Source organism: Ranitomeya imitator, chromosome 10, assembly GCF_032444005.1.
Source record: "Ranitomeya imitator isolate aRanImi1 chromosome 10, aRanImi1.pri, whole genome shotgun sequence".
Taxonomy (NCBI): domain Eukaryota; kingdom Metazoa; phylum Chordata; class Amphibia; order Anura; family Dendrobatidae; genus Ranitomeya; species Ranitomeya imitator.
Window position 1 is genome coordinate 140819581 of NC_091291.1, and position 22975 is coordinate 140842555.

Sequence of the window (22975 nt, forward strand, 5' to 3'; positions counted from 1 at the left end):
ACAATAAGATGGCGGCAGACTGTCCTCTTACCATCAGATGGCGGCAGACTATCCGCATACCATCAGAGGGCGGCAGACTATCAGCGTACAATAAGATGGCGGCAGACTATCCTCTTACCATCAGATGGCAGCAGACTATCCGCGTACAATCAGATGGCAGCAGAATATCCTCTTACCATCAGATGGCGGCAATCTATCAGCGTACAATTAAACGGCGGCAGACTATCCAAGTATGATCAGATGGCGGCAGACTATCCACGTACAATCAGATGGCGGCAGACTATTCACGTACCATCAGATGGCGGCAGACTATCCGCGTACCATCAGATGGCGGCAAACTATCAGTGTACCATCGGATGGCGGCAGACTATCCTCTTACTATCAGGTGGCGGCAATCTATCAGCGTACAATGAGATGGCGGCAGACTATCCGCGTACCATCAGAGGGCGGCAGACTATCCACTTACCATCAGTTGGCAAAAAACTATCGGCGTACCATCAGATGGCAACAGACTATCCACGTACCATCAGTGGGCGGCAGACTATCCTCTTACCATCAGTTGGCAGCAAACTATCCGCGTACAATGAGATGGCAACAGAGTATCCGTGTACAATCAGATGGTGGCAGACTATCCTCTTACCATCAGATGGCGGCAAACTATCCGCGTACCATCAGATGGTGGAAGACTATTCGTGGATTATCAGATAGCGGCAGACTATCTGTGGACCATCAGATGGTGGCAGACTATCTGTGTAAAACCAATAAACTGAAATTAATTTTGCTCAATATTAATATATTAAATTATTTTATATTCAGATGAATTCAATCACTTAATATTGAGCAGAATTAAGTATGCTGACATCCCCCTTTATACCATATGAGCCCACACACAGCCTCTATATACAGTATGAGCCCACACATCACCTCTCTATATACAGTAGAGCCCCCACATCACCTCTCTATATACAGTATGAGCCCCCACATCACCTCTCTATATACAGTATGAGCCCACACATCACCTCTCTATATACAGTAGAGCCCCCACATAACCTCTCTATATACAGTATGAGCCCCCACATCACCTCTCTATATACAGTATAAGCCCCAACATCACCTCTCTATATACAGTATGAGCCCCCACATCACCTCTCTATATACAGTATGAGCCCACACATCACCTCTCTATATACAGTAGAGCCCCCACTGTTATGGCTGGCAATCAGGCAACACAGCGTGCAGTAATCAGCGCACATACAGAGATCTGGCAATAACCCAAAACAATAGGACGAGCTCTGAGACGTGGAATCTCTGTAGACTGCAGTACCTGATCTATCCTCACACAACTGTAAGCAGCAGTGGATTGCGCCTATCAACTACCTATGCAACTCGGCACTGCCTGAGGAGCTGACTAGCCTGAAGATAGAAATACAAGCCTGACTTACCTCAGAGAAATACCCCAAAGGAATAGGCAGCCCCCCACATATAATGACTGTTAGCAAGATGAAAAGACAAACGTAGGAATGAAATAGATTCAGCAAAGTGAGGCCCGATATTCTAGACAGAGCGAGGATAGCAAAGAGAACTATGCAGTCTACAAAAAACCCTAAAACGAAAACCACGCAAAGGGGCAAAAAGACCCACCGTGCCGAACTAACAGCACGGCGGTGCACCCCTTTGCTTCTCAGAGCTTCCAGCAAAAGTTAATAGCAAGCTGGACAGAAAAAACAGAAAACAAACTAGAAGCACTTATCTAGCAGAGCAGCAGGCCCAAGGAAAGATGCAGTAGCTCAGATCCAACACTGGAACATTGACAAGGAGCAAGGAAGACAGACTCAGGTGGAGCTAAATAGCAAGGCAGCCAACGAGCTCACCAAAACACCTGAGGAAGGAAGCCCAGAGACTGCAATACCACTTGTGACCACAGAAGTGAACTCAGCCACAGAATTCACAACAGTACCCCCCCCTTGAGGAGGGGTCACCGAACCCTCAGGCCGACCAGGATGAGCCACATGAAAGGCACGAACAAGATCTGGGGCATGGACATCAGAGGCAAAAACCCAGGAATTATCTTCCTGAGCATAACCCTTCCATTTGACCAGATACTGGAGTTTCCGTCTAGAGACACGAGAATCCAAAATCTTCTCCACAATATACTCCAATTCCCCCTCCACCAAAACAGGGGCAGGAGGCTCCACAGATGGAACCATAGGTGCCACGTATCTCCTCAACAACGACCTATGGAATACATTATGTATGGAAAAGGAGTCTGGGAGGGTCAGACGAAAAGACACCGGATTGAGAATCTCAGAAATCCTATATGGACCAATAAAACGAGGTTTAAATTTAGGAGAGGAAACCTTCATAGGTATATGACGAGAAGATAACCAAACCAGATCCCCAACACGAAGTCGGGGTCCCACACGGCGTCTGCGATTAGCGAAAAGCTGAGCCTTCTCCTGGGACAAGGTCAAATTGTCCACTACCTGAGTCCAGATCTGCTGCAACCTGTCCACCACATAATCCACACCAGGACAGTCCGAAGACTCAACCTGTCCTGAAGAGAAACGAGGATGGAACCCAGAATTGCAGAAAAATGGAGAGACCAAGGTAGCCGAGCTGGCCCGATTATTAAGGGCGAACTCAGCCAACGGCAAAAATGACACCCAATCATCCTGGTCAGCGGAAACAAAACATCTCAGATATGTTTCCAAGGTCTGATTGGTTCGTTCGGTCTGGCCATTAGTCTGAGGATGGAAGGCCGAGGAAAAAGATAGGTCAATGCCCATCCTACCACAAAAGGCTCGCCAGAACCTCGAGACAAACTGGGAACCTCTGTCAGAAACAATATTCTCAGGAATGCCATGTAAACGAACCACATGCTGGAAGAACAAAGGCACCAAATCAGAGGAGGAAGGCAATTTAACCAAGGGCACCAGATGGACCATTTTAGAAAAGCGATCACAGACCACCCAAATGACAGACATTTTTTGAGAAACGGGAAGGTCAGAAATGAAATCCATCGAAATATGTGTCCAAGGCCTCTTCGGGACCGGCAAGGGCAAAAGCAACCCACTGGCACGTGAACAGCAGGGCTTAGCCCTAGCACAAATTCCACAGGACTGCACAAAAGCACGCACATCCCGTGACAGAGATGGCCACCAGAAGGATCTAGCAACCAACTCCCTGGTACCAAAGATTCCTGGATGACCGGCCAGCACCGAACAATGAAGTTCAGAGATAACTTTACTAGTCCACCTATCAGGGACGAACAGTTTCTCGGCCGGACAACGATCAGGTTTATTAGCCTGAAATTTCTGCAACACTCTCCGCAAATCAGGGGAGATGGCAGACACAATGACTCCTTCCTTGAGGATACTCGCCGGCTCAGATAACCCCGGAGAGTCGGGCACAAAACTCCTAGACAGAGCATCCGCCTTCACATTTTTAGAGCCCGGAAGGTATGAAATCACAAAATCAAAACGAGCAAAAAATAACGACCAACGGGCCTGTCTAGGATTCAAGCGCTTGGCAGACTCAAGATAAGTAAGGTTCTTATGATCAGTCAAAACCACCACGCGATGCTTAGCACCCTCAAGCCAATGACGCCACTCCTCGAATGCCCACTTCATGGCCAGCAACTCTCGGTTGCCCACATCATAATTACGCTCAGCAGCAGAAAATTTCCTGGAAAAGAAAGCACATGGTTTGAACACTGAGCAACCAGAACCTCTCTGTGACAAAACCGCCCCTGCACCAATCTCAGAAGCATCAACCTCGACCTGGAACGGAAGAGAAACATCAGGTTGACACAACACAGGGGCACAGCAAAAACGACGCTTCAACTCCTGAAAAGCTTCCACGGCAGCAGAAGACCAATTAACCAAATCAGCACCCTTCTTGGTCAAATCGGTCAATGGTCTGGCAATGCTAGAAAAATTACAGATGAAGCGACGATAAAAATTAGCAAAGCCCAGGAATTTCTGCAAACTTTTTAGAGATGTCGGCTGAGTCCAATCCTGGATGGCCTGAACCTTAACCGGATCCATCTCGATAGTAGAAGGGGAAAAGATGAACCCCAAAAATGAAACTTTCTGCACACCGAAGAGACACTTTGATCCCTTCACGAACAAGGAATTAGCACGCAGTACCTGGAAAACCATTCTGACTTGCTTCACATGAGACTCCCAATCATCTGAGAAGATCAAAATGTCATCCAAGTAAACAATCAAGAATTTATCCAGATACTCACGGAAAATGTCATGCATAAAAGACTGAAAAACAGATGGAGCATTGGCAAGTCCGAACGGCATCACCAGATACTCAAAATGACCCTCGGGCGTATTAAATGCCGTTTTCCATTCATCTCCCTGCCTGATTCTCACCAGATTATACGCACCACGAAGATCAATCTTAGTAAACCAACTAGCCCCCTTAATCCGAGCAAACAAGTCAGAAATCAATGGCAAGGGATACTGAAACTTAACAGTGATCTTATTAAGAAGGCGGTAATCAATACACGGTCTTAGCGAACCATCCTTCTTGGCTACAAAAAAGAACCCTGCTCCCAATGGTGACGACGATGGGCGAATATGTCCCTTCTCCAGGGACTCCTTCACATAACTGCGCATAGCGGTGTGTTCAGGTACGGACAAATTAAATAAACGACCCTTAGGGAATTTACTACCAGGAATCAAATCGATAGCACAATCACAATTCCTATGCGGAGGTAGGGCATCAGACTTGGACTCTTCAAATACATCCTGAAAGTCCGACAAGAACTCTGGGATGTCAGAAGGAATGGATGACGAAATAGACAAAAATGGAACATCACCATGTACTCCCTGACAACCCCAGCTGGTTACCGACATAGAGTTCCAATCCAATACTGGATTATGGGTTTGTAGCCATGGCAACCCCAACACGACCACATCATGCAAATTATGCAGTACCAAAAAGCGAATAACTTCCTGATGTGCAGGAGCCATGCACATGGTCAGCTGGGCCCAGTACTGAGGCTTATTCTTGGCCAAAGGTGTAGCATCAATTCCTCTCAACGGAATAGGACACCGCAAAGGCTCCAAGAAAAATCCACAACGTTTAGCATAATCCAAATCCATCAGATTCAGGGCAGCGCCTGAATCCACAAACGCCATGACAGAATATGATGACAAAGAGCACATTAAGGTAATGGACAAAAGGAATTTGGACTGTACAGTACCAATAACGGCAGAGCTATCGAACCGCCTAGTGCGTTTAGGACAATTAGAAATAGCATGAGTAGAATCACCACAATAGAAACACAGTCTGTTCAGACGTCTGTGTTCGTGCCGTTCTACTTTAGTCATAGTCCTGTCGCACTGCATAGGCTCAGGCTTACTCTCAGACAATACCGCCAGATGGTGCACAGATTTACGCTCGCGCAAGCGACGACCGATCTGAATGGCCAAGGAAATAGACTCATTCAAACCAGCAGGCATAGGAAATCCCACCATTACATCCTTAAGAGCTTCAGAGAGACCCTTTCTGAACAAAGCCGCTAGTGCAGATTCATTCCACAGAGTGAGTACTGACCATTTTCTAAATTTCTGACAATATACTTCTACATCATCCTGACCCTGGCATAAAGCCAGCAGATTTTTCTCAGCTTGATCCACTGAATTAGGCTCATCGTAAAGCAATCCCAGCGCCTGGAAAAATGCATCAACATTACTCAATGCAGAATCTCCTGGTGCAAGAGAAAACGCCCAGTCCTGTGGGTCGCCGCGCAAAAAAGAAATAATAATCAAAACCTGTTGAATAGGATTACCAGAAGAATGAGGTTTCAAGGCCAAAAATAGCTTACAATTATTTCTGAAGCTCAGGAACTTAGTTCTGTCACCAAAAAACAAATCAGGAATCGGAATTCTTGGTTCTAGCATCGATTTCTGATCAATAGTATCTTGAATCTTTTGTACATTTACAACGAGATTATCCATTGAGGAGCACAGAGCCTGAATATCCATGTCCACAGCTGTGTCCTGAAGCACTCTAATGTCTAGGGGAAAAAAAAGACTGAAGACAGAGCTAAGAAAAAAAAAATGATGTCAGGATTTCTTTTTTCCCTCTATTGGAAATCATTGAAGGGCTCCTTGTACTGTTATGGCTGGCAATCAGGCAACACAGCGTGCAGTAATCAGCGCACATACAGAGATCTGGCAATAACCAAAAACAATAGGACGAGCTCTGAGACGTGGAATCTCTGTAGACTGCAGTACCTGATCTATCCTCACACAACTGTAAGCAGCAGTGGATTGCGCCTATCAACTACCTATGCAACTCGGCACTGCCTGAGGAGCTGACTAGCCTGAAGATAGAAATACAAGCCTGACTTACCTCAGAGAAATACCCCAAAGGAATAGGCAGCCCCCCACATATAATGACTGTTAGCAAGATGAAAAGACAAACGTAGGAATGAAATAGATTCAGCAAAGTGAGGCCCGATATTCTAGACAGAGCGAGGATAGCAAAGAGAACTATGCAGTCTACAAAAAACCCTAAAACGAAAACCACGCAAAGGGGCAAAAAGACCCACCGTGCCGAACTAACAGCACGGCGGTGCACCCCTCTGCTTCTCAGAGCTTCCAGCAAAAGTTAATAGCAAGCTGGACAGAAAAAACAGAAAACAAACTAGAAGCACTTATCTAGCAGAGCAGCAGGCCCAAGGAAAGATGCAGTAGCTCAGATCCAACACTGGAACATTGACAAGGAGCAAGGAAGACAGACTCAGGTGGAGCTAAATAGCAAGGCAGCCAACGAGCTCACCAAAACACCTGAGGAAGGAAGCCAAGAGACTGCAATACCACTTGTGACCACAGAAGTGAACTCAGCCACAGAATTCACAACACCCCACATCACCTCTCTATATACAGTATGAGCCCCCACATCACCTCTCTATATACAGTATGAGCCCCCACATCACCTCTCTATATACAGTAGAGCCCCCACATAACCTCTCTATATACAGTATGAGCCCCCACATCACACCTCTATATACAGTATGAGCCCACACATCACCTCTCTATATACAGTATGAGCCCCCACATCACCTCTCTATATACAGTATGAGCTCCCACATCACCTCTCTATATACAGTATGAGCTCCCACATCACCTCTCTATATACAGTAGAGCCCCCACATAACCTCTCTATATACAGTATGAGCCCCCACATCACACCTCTATATACAGTATGAGCCCCCACATCACCTCTCTATATACAGTATGAGCCCCCACATCACCTCTCTATATACAGTATGAGCCCACACATCACCTCTCTATATACAGTAGAGCCCCCACATAACCTCTCTATATACAGTATGAGCCCCCACATCACACCTCTATATACAGTATGAGCCCACACATCACCTCTCTATATACAGTATGAGCTCCCACATCACCTCTCTATATACAGTATGAGCTCCCACATCACCTCTCTATATACAGTATAAGCTCCCACATCACCTCTCTATATACAGTATAAGCTCCCACATCACCTCTCTATACACAGTAGAGCCCCCACATAACCTCTCTATATAGAGTATGAGCCCCCACATCACCTCTCTATATACAGTATGAGCCCCCACATCACCTCTCTATATAGAGTATGAGCCCACACATCACCTCTCTATATACAGTATGAGCCCACACATCACCTCTCTATATAGAGTATGAGCCCCCACATCACCTCTCTATATACAGTATGAGCCCCCACATCATCTCTCTATATACAGTATGAGCCCCCACATCACCTCTCTATATACAGTATGAGCCCCCACATCACCTCTCTATATAGAGTATGAGCCCCCACATCACCTCTCTATATACAGTAGAGCCCCCCACATCACCTCACTATATAGAGTATGAGCCCCCACATCACCTCTCTATATACAGTATGAGCCCCCACATCACCTCTCTATATACAGTATGAGCCCCCACATCACCTCTCTATATACAGTATGAGCCCACACATCACCTCTCTATATACAGTATGAGCCCACACATCACCTCTCTATATACAGTATGAGCCCCCACATCACCTCTCTATACACAGTATGAGCTCCCACATCACCTCTCTATATACAGTATGAGCCCCACATCACCTCTCTATATACAGTATGAGCCCACACATCACCTCTCTATATACAGTATGAGCCCACACATCACCTCTCTATATACAGTATGAGCCCCCACATCACCTCTCTATACACAGTATGAGCTCCCACATCACCTCTCTATATACAGTATGAGCCCACACATCACCTCTCTATATACAGTAGAGCCCCCACATAACCTCTCTATATACAGTATGAGCCCCCACATCACCTCTCTATATACAGTATGAGCCCCCACATCACCTCTATATACAGTATGAGCTCCCACATCACCTCTCTATATACAGTATGAGCTCCCACATCACCTCTCTATATACAGTATGAGCCCACACATCACCTCTCTATATACAGTATGAGCCCCCACATCACCTCTCTATATACAGTATGAGCCCCCACATAACCTCTATATACAGTATGAGCTCCCACATCACCTCTCTATATACAGTATAAGCCCCCACATCACCTCTCTATATACAGTATAAGCTCTCACATCACTCACCTCTCTATATACAGTATAAGCCCCCACATCACCTCTCTATATACAGTATGAGCCCCCACATCACCTCTCTATATACAGTATGAGCCCACACATCACCTCTCTATATACAGTATAAGCCCCCACATCACCTCTCTATATACAGTATGAGCCCCCACATCACCTCTCTATATACAGTATGAACTCCCACATCACCTCTCTATATACAGTATGAGCCCCCACATCACCTCTCTATATACAGTATTAACTCCCACATCACCTCTCTATATACAGTATGAGCTCCCACATCACCTCTCTATATACAGTATGAGCCCCCACATCACCTCTCTATATACAGTATTAACTCCCACATCACCTCTCTATATACAGTATGAGCCCCCACATCACCTCTCTATATACCGTATAAGCCCCCACATCACCTCTCTATATACAGTATGAGCCCCGACATCACCTCTCTATATACAGTATGAACTCCCACATCACCTCTCTATATACAGTATGAGCCCCCACATCACCTCTCTATATACAGTATAAGCTCCCACATCACCTCTCTATATACAGTATGAGCCCCCACATCACCTCTATATATACAGTATAAGCTCCCACATCACCTCTCTATATACAGTATGAGCCCCCACATCACCTCTCTATATACAGTATGAACTCCCACATAGCCTCCTCTATACAGTATGAGCCCCCACATCACCTCTCTATATACAGTATAAGCTCCCACATCACCTCTCTATATACAGTATAAGCTCTCACATCACTCACCTCTCTATATACAGTATGAGCCCCCACATCACCTCTATATACAGTATAAGCTCCCACATCACCTCTCTATATACAGTATGAGCCCCCACATCACCTCTCTATATACAGTATGAACTCCCACATAGCCTCCTCTATACAGTATGAGCCCCCACATCACCTCTCTATATACAGTATAAGCTCCCACATCACCTCTCTATATACAGTATGAGCCCCCACATCACCTCTCTATATACAGTATAAGCTCTCACATCACTCACCTCTCTATATACAGTATGAGCCCCCACATCACCTCTCTATATACAGTATAAGCTCTCACATCACTCACCACTCTATATACAGTATGAGCCCCCACATCACCTCTCTATATACAGTATAAGCTCCCACATCACCTCTCTATATACAGTATGAGCCCCCACATCACCTCTCTATATACAGTATGAGCTCCCACATCACCTCTCTATATACAGTATGAGCCCCCACATCACCTCTCTATATACAGTATTAACTCCCACATCACCTCTCTATATACAGTATGAGCCCCCACATCACCTCTCTATATACCGTATAAGCCCCCACATCACCTCTCTATATACAGTATGAGCCCCGACATCACCTCTCTATATACAGTATGAACTCCCACATCACCTCTCTATATACAGTATGAGCCCCCACATCACCTCTCTATATACAGTATAAGCTCCCACATCACCTCTCTATATACAGTATGAGCCCCCACATCACCTCTATATATACAGTATAAGCTCCCACATCACCTCTCTATATACAGTATGAGCCCCCACATCACCTCTCTATATACAGTATGAACTCCCACATAGCCTCCTCTATACAGTATGAGCCCCCACATCACCTCTCTATATACAGTATAAGCTCCCACATCACCTCTCTATATACAGTATGAGCCCCCACATCACCTATCTATATACAGTATAAGCTCTCACATCACTCACCTCTCTATATACAGTATGAGCCCCCACATCACCTCCATATACAGTATAAGCTCCCACATCACCTCTCTATATACAGTATGAGCCCCCACATCACCTCTATATACAGTGTGAGCCCACACATCACCTCTCTATATACAGTATGAACTCCCACATCACCTCTCTATATACAGTATAAGCCCCCACATCACCTCTCTATATACAGTATAAGCCCCCACATCACCTCTCTATATACAGTATGAGCCCCCACATCACCTCTCTATATACAGTATAAGCCCCAACATCACCTCTCTATATACAGTATGAGCTCCCACATCACCTCTCTATATACAGTATGAGCCCCCACATCACCTCTCTATATACAGTATGAGCCCCCACATCACCTCTATATACAGTATGAGCCCCCACATCACCTCTCTGGCGACGGACGAGGCAGTGCAGAGAGCGGACGGCGACGGACAAGGCGGTGCGGAGAGTGGACAGCGACGGACGAGGCGGTGCGGAGAGTGGACGGCGACGGACGAGGCAGTGCGGAGAGTGGACAGCGACGGACGAGTCGGTGCGGAGAGCGGACGAGGTGGTGCGGAGAGCGGACGGCGACGGACGAGGCGGTGCGGAGAGTGGACAGCGACGGACGAGGCAGTGCGGAGAGTGGACAGCGACGGACGAGTCGGTGCGGAGAGCGGACGAGGTGGTGCGGAGAGCGGACGGCGACGGACGAGGCGGTGCGGAGAGTGGACAGCGACGGACGAGGCGGTGCGGAGAGTGGACGGCGACGGACGAGGCGGTGCGGAGAGTGGACGGCGACGGACGAGGCGGTGCGGAGAGTGGACGAGGCGGTGCGGAGAGCGGACGGCGACGGACGAGGCAGTGCGGAGAGTGGACAGCGACAGACGAGTCGGTGCGGAGAGCGGACGAGGTGGTGCGGAGAGCGGACGGCGACGGACGAGGCGGTGCGGAGAGTGGACAGCGACGGACGAGGCGGTGCGGAGAGTGGACGGCGACGGACGAGGCGGTGCGGAGAGTGGACGGCGACGGACGAGGCGGTGCGGAGAGTGGACGGCGACGGACGATGCGGTGCGGAGAGAGGATGGCGACGGACGAGGCGGTGCGGAGAGCCGACGGCGACGGACGAGGCGGTGAGCGGACGGCGACGGCCGGCCGCGGGGCATCTCTGTGAGGGGGATTACTGCCATCTTGTCACTCATGGACCCCGCTGCACAATGACGGACACAGAGTAATATCTATTGGTGTGAATGGGCGCCGACAACCAAGACAGGAAAATAAAGCTGAAAGGAAAACATCAGGAAATGCTACATTTATCATTAGGAGCCGTGAGATGAAATTCTGTTAAAGTGTATAAACCGTAACAAAGGTATAAGAAATGTAAGTACACCCCAAATACTAAAAAATAAAAAAAAAATCTCTCATCTGCATTGCCCCATTGAGTAACATTGGTCCATTTTTTCAACAGACAAAACTCAGACCAAAAATACGGTCGTGTGAACGAGCCCATAGGCTTATCTTCACACAATGCTAGGGCGTAGCGTACGGAAAATCTGCGGCTGTAGACTGATGGATGATCCGGCTTCTCAATATACATGGGAAGAGTCAGAACAGGCTGTAAGAAGGTGACGAAGGTCAAACTGTCCTTTAATACAATGTATTACAAAGCTGCAATTATATTGTAAAATAAATCAGTGACCAATATTGTTAGGGAGATGCACGGACTGGCCGGCAGCTCTACCGACCCCAAGCATGTCAGCCGCATAGAAATACACGAAGCTGTCCGTCTCTGGTGAGCAGAACCGCCGGCCTGTCCATGCACTGTGTTCCGATCTATACAGCTGTCTGACACCGCCCTAAGAATTTATTTTTTCCTTCATACTTAGGAAGAGAAATCACATTCCCTACCACTCCCTGCAGGCACCGGCACAGCACATAGACAAGTTTACCACTAACCATATACATGAGACTACCATCGGGCGAACAGCTGTCTTTCCGGACTCAGCCATACACATGAGCGCTCGGACAAGTGTCTGTGTTTTCCATGGGGAGATGAGAGAAAGCCTCTGCACACAGCTTTGGCAGTGGCTTATCTCCCCTTAAAAGACTAAGGCTCAACCAATGAAATATTAGTGTGGTTTAATGGCAGGATGTCATTTCTCCAGTCTTACAATAATTATTTCCTGGAAATCCCAAGAAAAGTATCAGTGGAAATCCAAGCAGTAGGACTACCAACAATGCTGAGCTTAGGGCACCCACAGAGCAATGTGAATGGAGCGGTAGGGACCTCCAGGGTGATCGGGACCTCCAGGGTGATCGAGACCTCCAGGGTGATCGAGACCTCCAGGGTGATCGGGACCTCCAGGGTGATCGGGACATCAAGGATGATCGGGACCTCCAGGGTGATCGGGACCTCCAGGGTGATCGGGACCTCCAGGGCGATCGGGACCTCCAGGGTGATCGTGTCCAACCCCTTGCTCAACGCAGGAGTCACTAAACCACCTCAGACACATCTGTCCAGCCTCTGTTTGAAGACTTCCATTGATGGAGGACTCACCACCTCTCGTGGCGGCCTGTTCCACTCATTGATCTCCTCACTGTCAAAAAGCTTTTTCTAATATCTAATCTGTATCTTCTCCCTTCTGGTGTTTCCATGTGCAAATAATTAGAACAAGGATGATCCTGCTACACTGTGACGGCCCTTCAGATATGTGCAGATTCGTAGAACCGATCGCCCAATCACCAGATCCGAGACACCTGGAGGAGCAGAACGTTGCTCGTCGCACTAATGATGAAACAAGTAGACTTCTGACAACTCGGCAGTTTTAAGCTCAGTAACTTTCTCTCTCGGAGGAAGAAATAGGTGTCCAGAGATTTCATCCCTACACAACTCAACATGATTTAAATCTAAAGAAAATGAGCCCTTTCCCCTCGACTTTTCTGAGCCGGCAAATCTGCTCAGATCAAAGAATCGTATAATTTAATAAGACAAATCCGCTGAAGCCTGCAAACAAATCCGCTATCTAAGAGCCACTGCGCTGCAGCCATTATACACGGCCCCTGCACCATATGGCGGTTCCTCATCCAGGCTCCTTCCATCATCGCTTCTCCGGGACTTTACTCTTCTGACGGATCATGGACGGCTCTGCATCCAATGTAATCCAGAATCTAATACCCCTTGTGGATTCCACCTCGGAGAGCCCACCACGACCTCTCAGGGAAAAACCAGTTCTAAGGATCCAATTGAGGACGATAGACGCACTGGCTCTACGCCCGGCTGGATCTTCTCATGAGTTACCTGAGGATCAGTCAGGGAGCTTGTTCTGATGGGACAGTTTGTCACTTTTATCTGCTTTGTTTGTTTTATTGAGCTCTGTCAGTCGATTATATTCACATAAGAGGTCAGCTCAACTTTGATCTGCTTCGTGTTCATAAATCAGCTAAGAGGTGCAAAGGGATACGGCTTGGGAGAAGGACATGGCTTGGGGAGGGAAAGGGACATCTCTTGGAGGGAGAAAGGGACATGGCTTGGGTGGGGACTTGACTTAGGAGAGAGGGACATGGTTTGGGGTAGTGAAAGGGATAAGGTTTGGGGGAAGTGAGGGATATGGTATGGGGGAGAAAAAAACAAGACTTAGGAGAGAGAGAGGGACATGGCTTGGAGAGAGGGACATGTCTTGGGGGAGAAAGGGACAAGACTTAGGAGAGAGAGAAGGACATGGCTTGGAGAGAGGAACATGTCTTGGCTTGGGGGGAGAAAGGGACAAGACTTAGGAGAGAGAGGGGGACAAGGCTTGGGGAGAGGAACATGGCTTGGGGTGAGAAATGGACAAGATTTGGGGGAGGAGAGGGACATGGCTTGGGGGTAGAAAGGGACAAGACTTGGGGGAGCTAGGGATGTGAGTTAGTGGGAAAAGAAAGATGCAGCTTGGGGATATTGGATGTGGCTTTGGGGGAAGGGTGGATGGAGAATAGCGGAAACGTGTGGTTTAATGAAATCAGAGGGGGATGTAGATAAAATGGCGTCTTGGCTTAAAATGCGTCAAGACACTCCGCACCTTCAAACTCTGGGCACAGATAATGGAGGAAAGAAATCCAACAAGGGGAAGAATTAGACAGACGTCTGTTGTGCCACATTTCTCATCCAGCATGAGGCCGCCGTGTGTCATTTTCAGACCTCCGCCAGTTTCGCCGCCAGCTTTCTTTAGGGAACGTCGGCACAGATCTGATATTTGTTCTGTAATAAGTAAAGTAGCGGCAGAGAGGACGAGGACTACAGCATCTAAACCGCACGATGCACGGAAAGTCTGGAAGGACAAGTGATCTGCTGCATGGGGACTTCATGCAACGGACGGTGCGACACCCGCAGCATTGCTGCAACAACATCGGACTGAAGACTTTCTTTTATGGACATTTCCTTCATCTGCCCAGTTTTTGACTATCTGGAGGCAGAGCTGGGACAGAAGGAGCCGGGACGTCTCAAGTGTCTGGTATTTGTCCATGTTCACATCTGGAAGATTTGTGGCAGCGATGTGATGCAGATTTTGGGCAAGGCGGACATGTCTCTGGATAGACGGCAGGTGGCAATACTCGCCTGCTTAGATGCCTCGCTCCAAATCGAGCCGCCACTCACATCGGTTTTCATCTCCTGCTTCTATCTGCCAATGGGTGAAATTTGTAAAATGGGAGATTTGACCGTGGATTTACTTTGACGTCATGATGGATATGTAGTGACTAAAGCCCTCGCCGTAATCAGGAGGCCCGAGCCTGGTCTGCATCACATCATCCTGGCGTCTCAGGGTTGGGCAGGCGACTTTTCTGCTCCATTGCAAGCGATAAGGAATTTTCCGCAGCTGAAAATCGCGGCTGAGCAATTAGCACAGGAGGTGACCAGTGGCACAATGAATATGCACAGCGGCAAGAAAAAGAGGCAGAAATCCCAGCAGAGGGAGGCAGGAGGCGCTGCAGCCGGCTGACTCCGTCCATCCTACTGCCTCATATGAGTGACGGGCAGATGTGCGAGCGAGGAAACGAGGCGCACAAATATTTTCATTACGCACCACTTACACAAATCTGTCCTGCTCCACGGAAGACAGTTACATCCATTTATGAAAAATGCAATGCAGGGAAAAGCCATACATTTCTGGGTAAAATATTCAGCTTTTCTCTCCATCCTGTGGAATTGCGCTTACGCTGCATAAACCATATTCATTGATTCAAATTAAATACAATGTGCATATATTAGCAGTCTAGAAATAGTGGCGGCACTTATGTGTTAATACATAGCACGGGCTCCCGGAGAGGGAAGGTGCGGAGCGAAATGTGAAAACGACGATTACATACTTCATTCTGCACACGGAAGAAGCGAGGATCAATGTAAACGTCATACTGTATAGTCAGCGTCTGATGGAGGCCATCACTTTATGATCGGTGGGATCCGACCTCTGGGGCAACCACTGATCCGCAGACTGCTCTACAAATCTCTGTACTAATGGTGTCTGAAGCCGGGTGGGCTGGGGACTGATGGGAAGGTCACCAAGTCTTACTGCCTTGTAGGACTATAGTGAGCATGCTCTGTGACCTATGCTGAGGTCATTGTGCAGGGAGGGGGAAGAGGTGAGCTATGACCATGTATTATCTTCTATAGGAGAGTATTGTGGGCATGCTCTGTGACCTATGTGGAGATCATAGTGCAGGAAGGGGGAGGAGGTGAGCTATGACCATGTATTATCTTCTATAGGAGAGTATTGTGGGCATGCTCTGTGACCTATGCTGCGGTCATTGTGCAGGGAGGGGGAGGAGGCAAGCTATGACCATGTATTATCTTCTATAGGAGTGTTGTGAGCATGCTCTGTGATCTGTGCAGTGGTCTTTGTGCAAGGAGGGGGAGGAGGCGAGCTATGACCATATATTATCTTCTATAGGAGAGTATTGTGGGCATGCTCTGTGACCTATGCTGAGTTCATTGTGCAGGGAGGGGGAGGAGGCAAGCTATGACCATGCATTATCTTCTATAGGAAAGTATTTTGGGAATGCTCTGTGATCTGTGCAGAGGTTATTATGCAGGAGGGGGAGGAGGCGAGCTATGACTATGTATTATCTTCTATAGGAGTATTGTGGGCATGCTCTGTCATCTGTGCAGAGGTCATTGTGTAGGGAGGGGGAGAAGGCGAGCTATGACCATGCATTATCGTCTATAGGAAAGTATTTTGGGTATGCTCTGTGATATGTGCAGAGGTCATTATGCAGGAGGGGGAGGAGACGAGCTATGACCATGTATTATCTTCTATTGGAGAGTATTGTGGGCATGCTCTGTCATCTGTGCAGAGGTCATTGTGCATGATGCAAATGAATGTATATAATTTATACAATGTGATTTTCTGGATTTTAATTTTGATATTCTATCTCTCAATGTTAAAATTAACCTACCCTTAAATGATAGACTGTTCATGTCTTTGTCAGTGGGCAAACTTCCAAATCGGCAAGGGATCAAATACTTATTTCCCCCACTGTATCAGGGATCATTAATAAGAAGCAGAGATGATTATGTGTTTGTGTGACGCTCCGCAGCAATGTTCAGATGACGGCTGAGAAATAGGTCACTCAGCAATATGTTCTCCCATTCATTCAGCCATATGAATTCTCTGAGATGCACAAAGTGAACTCCAGGCCTGGACACGAGCCACATCAGCTGCGCGCTTACATAGGAGGAAATGGGTTATAATTACTTACATTAATTGAACATCTGGATGGGATAATGGGTTTTTCTTTCTGCAGATTGTTCGCACCAGTGTGTGCGGTGTGTGAAATGGTGAACGGTGCTTCAGACATTGCAGGTAACGCCATCTGACTGCAAAAGACAAAAAGGAAGAATTGTGTAAGAAACATGAAAGGCAAAGTATCATAAATGTCAGACACGCAATACCTAATTCTAATACTGGCAGGAATAAGCAACGCTCCTCATGGGCGGGACAACTGGACAGAATGGCAGGAGGGAGACCGAAGAACCCGGGAAAGTGCAGAGAACTGTACTGCTCTTATTATGGTGACTACACTGGAGGATGGAGTGAAGGCTCCAATAATCACACATCTCCCTAGTCTCAGAAAACACAGTCTGACACTTCCCCCCAAGAGCGAAAGCTCCATGCAGACACTGAACAAGCAGTGAAAGCCTGCAGCTTCTAGGCTGTAGAATCAGTATATTATAGGCAGCCCCTCAGGATGAGTAATGTAATGTATGTACACAGTGACTGCACCAGCAGAACAATGAGCGCAGCTCTGGAGTATAATACAGGATGTAATTCAGGATCAGTAATGTAATGTATGTACACGGTGACTGCACCAGCAGAATAGTGAGTGCAGCTCTGGGGTATAATACAGGATGTAACTCAGGATCAGTAATGTAATGTATGTACACAGTGACTGCACCAGCAGAACAATGAGCGCAGCTCTGGAGTATAATACAGGATGTAATTCAGGATCAGTAATGTATGTACACGGTGACTGCACCAGCAGAATAGTGAGTGCAGCTCTGGGGTATAATACAGGATGTAACTCAGGATCAGTAATGTAATGTATGTACACAGTGACTGCATCAGCAGAATAGTGAGTGCAGCTCTGGAGTATAATACAGGATGTAACTCAGGATCAGTAATGTAATGTATGTACACAGTGACTGCACCAGCAGAATAGTGAGTGCAGCTCTGGAGTATAATACAGGATGTAACTCAGGATCAATAATGTAATGTATGTACACGGTGACTGCACCAGCAGAATAGTGAGTGCAGCTCTGGGGTATAATACAGGATGTAACTCAGGATCAGTAATGTAATGTATGTACACGGTGACTGCACCAGCAGAATAGTGAGTGCAGCTCTGGAGTATAATACAGGATGTAACTCAGGATCAGTAATGTAATGTATGTACACAGTGGCTGCACCAGCAGAATAGTGAGTGCAGCTCTGGGGTATAATACAGGATGTAACTCAGGATCAGTAATGTAATGTATGTACACGGTGACTGCACCAGCAGAATAGTGAGTGCCGCTCTGAGGTATAATACAGGATGTAACTCAGGATCAGTAATGTATGTACACAGTGACTGCACCAGCAGAATAGTGAGTGCAGCTCTGGAGTATAATACAGGATGTAACTCAGGATCAGTAATGTAATGCATGTACACAGTGGCTGCACCAGCAGAATAGTGAGTGCAGCTCTGGGGTATAATACAGGATGTAACTCAGGATCAGTAATGTAATGTATGTACACGGTGACTGCACCAGCAGAATAGTGAGTGCCGCTCTGAGGTATAATACAGGATGTAAGTCAGGATCAGTAATGTAATGTATGTACACAGAGACTGCACCAGCAGAATAGTGAGTGCAGCTCTAGAGCATAATACAGGATGTAACTCAGGATCAGTAATGTATGTACGCAGTGACTGCACCAGCAGAATAGTGAGTGCAGCTCTGGAGTATAATACAGGATGTAACTCAGGATCAGTAATGTAATGTATGTACACAGTGACTGCATCAGCAGAATAGTGAGTGCAGCTCTGGGGTTACATTAATATTAAGGGTAATTTTGCATGTGAATGGTGGTATTTGGAGGTGAATATATAAAACACTTTCACATTTTACTGGTTGATGGAAAGATTTCTTCTCATCTTAGAATTTGAATAATAGAAGAAACAGGAAATAAGATATCGGAGAAAACAAATTATTTAACATTGTAGAAAATATCTTGTTATAACAGCGGCTTCAGAAAAACAACTTTCCATTCATTTATTGTAAATCCTATTCAGACGTCTGAGGTCGGGAGGGATGAAATTATCAGCGCCGAGTCCGACCAGCGATGGCACTGGGACGTGACCTGCGCTCCAGGATGGAAACGGCTTCAGTGCTGTAATTAATCTCTTCTTTGTGACTTTGTATTGGTTTTTCCCAAAGACTGTAATGTGACAGGCAATTTATGCAAACTGGCATATCATTAAGAGGAACAGATAGGATTGATTGCACGGGTTTGGCAAAACAGATTTAGAGATAAAGACAAGTTTAAAAAAAAAACAACAACAAAAAAAAAAAACAAGGTACAAATATTGGCAAAAAAAAAAACAAAGGACCAAATCTTACTGAACAATTTATCAGGTGGTTTACAACAAGAAAGAACAGAAACACAATGAAGAAATACATCGTCCAAACACAAAGACTGATAGGAGCCGCCGTACTGTCCTCATCGATGGCGTACTAGGAGCTGACGGAGGCCGGAGCGTGAAATGCGTCACTGTCTGCGCTGTGATATTTATTAAATATGGCCATAATAAAGAATGAGGAAAAAGGAATCCGACAGATTAGATTGTGCTTCTAGACATTACACAGAGCAGAAAAGCATCAGATAATAATAAATAATAATAATTGTGTCCTTCGTTTGCATGAACTTCCCGCAGACCAGTTGCCAATACCCTTCTTTGTCGGGGGCCGATCTTCTCGTGGCCTCCAGATATAGTACAAGGAATGACCTAAGGTAATTCAGAACAAATAATAAATCTTTCTTTATTTCAAATTCACATTAAAAAAAGATAACTCCACCGACCGACACGTTTCCGATGCTCTCTGCGCTCTTAATCATAGAAGCCTATGAATTCCGAGAGTGTTGGAAACGCGTCGGTCTATGGTTTTAGCTTTTATTAATGTGAATTTGAAATAAAGGATTTTTTTGGATACAGATGTGGCACATTATCTTCAGTGGAATGAATGTAGTCTAGATGATGTACCTGATTACCCGACCTGAACCACTGCGATGAATTTGTCACATTTTATTACTGTTTAGTCTAAGTTTTAGTATCTCTGCCCCAGTGATACAGTATTCAGAGAAACCCCCAGATGTAGTTTTAGATCCACTTTATATTGAAAGTATCTCTGCCTATTTAGCTGAAGACGAGCTCCATAGACTTTCTACTCGGCCCGTGTTAAATCTTGCAGGTCAGCAGTGCGCAGCGGTCTGGTAGTGATACATAGGGGCGTCAGCACCAGGACCCCACTTATCAAAATCTCTGACATTTCAAAACTAATAATTGCACTAAAAGCATATGGATAAAAAAAAAAAAATTGGTCATCCAGAAAAGTGGTATGATTTTTTTCTCATCCATGTGCAATCCCTATTTTTACCCCGCAGCTATTAATCATTTACAATTTCCTATGCTACAAAATTGCAAAGTATTCGTAAAGCTCAGACACCACTCTGATGGTCATTATGACATGCAATTTTTTTCTTGCATCGGATTTCGGAATGAAATCGCAGCACGGTGAATACAGAGGAGAAAAACTACACAGATCTGCACGGTCTCATTGAATAACATTGGTCCCTTTTTTTTCGGATTGCACTGGTCGGAGTTATGCCTCGTGTCAGCGAGCCCTAATTCTAACAAGGATTTTTTGGCAATGAAATTGCAAAGTCATTAAATGTGAACTGGAAACAAATAGTGCCCCAATCTGTGCTATGGTTTCCAATGAAATGAGGAGCGTACAACAATCTCTACGCCATTAGGATCCATCATATGCCGACATTACTTTAGATTTATTTTTACTTATAATGGAACAAAAAAAAAATAGAAATACAAATGCAGATGTTAATGAATCTGCTCTCCACCATTCCCAACGAATCCACCATCTTCTAAATCGCACGGATGTTCTCTCCTATTGATTTCTACACCCAATCACATTTGCTTTTCAAATAATAGAACTAAGTGTTTTGGAAAAAAAAAATGATAGAAAAATAACCAATTTCCAAAATGGAAGTTAAAGTGTATGGTGTCAGTATACGGCTTTGTATGTAGCGTATACAGAACGTCCCTTTGCAGCCAGGCCGGAGGATCCATTTTGGCTTCCTTGGCTCTTTGTGATACATTGATGCTACGTCTATGGATAATAGCAGCACCGCAGTCTGGAGGAAGGACGGTCTTCTGATAAAAGCAGCGCCGCCGCTCCCGTCAGTCACACGGATCAGACGTCGCTATCTGTCTGCAGGAAAGGGAAAAGTAAACTGCAATATTCCCTTTGGATTCATTTTTTGTTCTGTTCGCTTATCTCATGTTTTCAGGTTGTGAAGACGCTGAACTTCTCTTCTTACCACGAGTATAAGAAGCCGGAGGTTTCCAGGGAGATGCGCCATTCAGACGTTATTAGTGTATTAGCATTTTAATTAATGCTTCATATCAATGGTAGCAGATTATGGCGTGGCGGGCAATGTTCTCACTCCATATAGTCCTGGATGAAGAGCGACAACGTTACACCATCTCAGAATAGAGAGGACCTCTGCCAGCACTAATCCACCAGTGTAAGTGATGGAGACCCCTCATCCCCCAACCTTCAAACTCTGATCTTGTGACTAATTTAGTACCAAAATGGTCATTTCTGACATCACAAGTTATCCATGGATTTGGTGAGAAATTGCAGATCAGTGGGGGTCTGACCTCTCGGGCCCCTCCAATCCACATTATAAGGATCGGCCTTGGTTATGGGACGGTCAAAGTGTAGTGTTCAGCTTTCTCCAGAAGTCCGGTAGACACAGTCCCATAAATAAAACATTATACTTTCCCCTTCTAGCGATCAGCGGGGGTCCCAGTGGTCAACCCCCTCATGATCAAATGGTATGTAAGTTATCGCTTACTGTGCAAATAGGTGAGAACTTGCAATATTGGGAATAACCCTATAAAAGGGATTGGTAACTAGGACATATTTTTTTAGAACAGTACATATTTAAAAAAAAAAAAAAGACTTAGACCCCAATTCTTTAACACTGGTTCATACGCAATTATTAATGAGAGACATGCAGCAATAGGATGAGCCAAATTCATTAAGAGATGCACAACCATGAATGATCATCAGCGGTGGGCACTGACAGGACCCCACTGAGCTGCCCAAAACTGGCATGTTAAGGACAACAGTGGCAGAAATTCTGCTTAGCTTCGAATTGCACAAAAATGTTGCAACTTTTCAAAGTGCTGTACAATATTTTTCTGGCATAAACACTTTGATGAATCAGGGCCTTAGCGCTTGGTACAAATCTTGGCTAAATACTAACACTGCAGGTCTCCGTTAGAGGCACCTGCCTAGCTTTGACTAAGAACCAGGAGATGGGTTCACTTTGTGTCAGTCTGCCGCATGCTGAGCAGAGTGGTGTTGGGGACGCTGGTGAGTGACCAGCCAAAATGTGAGCTGTACCTGGGAGAGAGTCTATCTCTGAATGGAGACTGCGTAGGTCAGCTAGGAAAGCTGAGCAGTCTCTGTGTCGGAGCTGCAGAGCAATATGTGGAAGATGCAACCTGTTCAGTGTGAACTGTGCATGGAGATAAACACTTCTGGAGATCAGGTTGAAGGAGATACCAAGACATGGTAGGACTGCACCTTTTTGTGCTCTGGGAGAAATGACTGTAACCTGTTGTGGGTGAGCCCGCACTGACATGTTTGCCCTGCTGAATGATCTGTTTATTTGCTGTGATACCTTTGTGCCCAGAAGAGGCTGTTTTTGTTTTGAATCCCTTGGAGTTTTATGAAACCAATAAAACTGCACGTTTGGACCAAACCGC

General features: G+C 46.1%; 1 long non-coding RNA gene across 2 annotated transcripts in view; it reads right to left on the reverse strand.

Moving 5' to 3' along the window:
- LOC138652088 (uncharacterized) overlaps positions 1 to 22975 on the reverse strand; it is a 194535-nt gene that overhangs the window by 54977 nt on the left and 116583 nt on the right. For both annotated transcript variants that reach the window (XR_011315570.1, XR_011315569.1), the window contains one exon: positions 17123 to 17240. This is a non-coding gene — a long non-coding RNA (uncharacterized lncRNA). The remainder of the gene's footprint in view (positions 1 to 17122; positions 17241 to 22975) is intronic.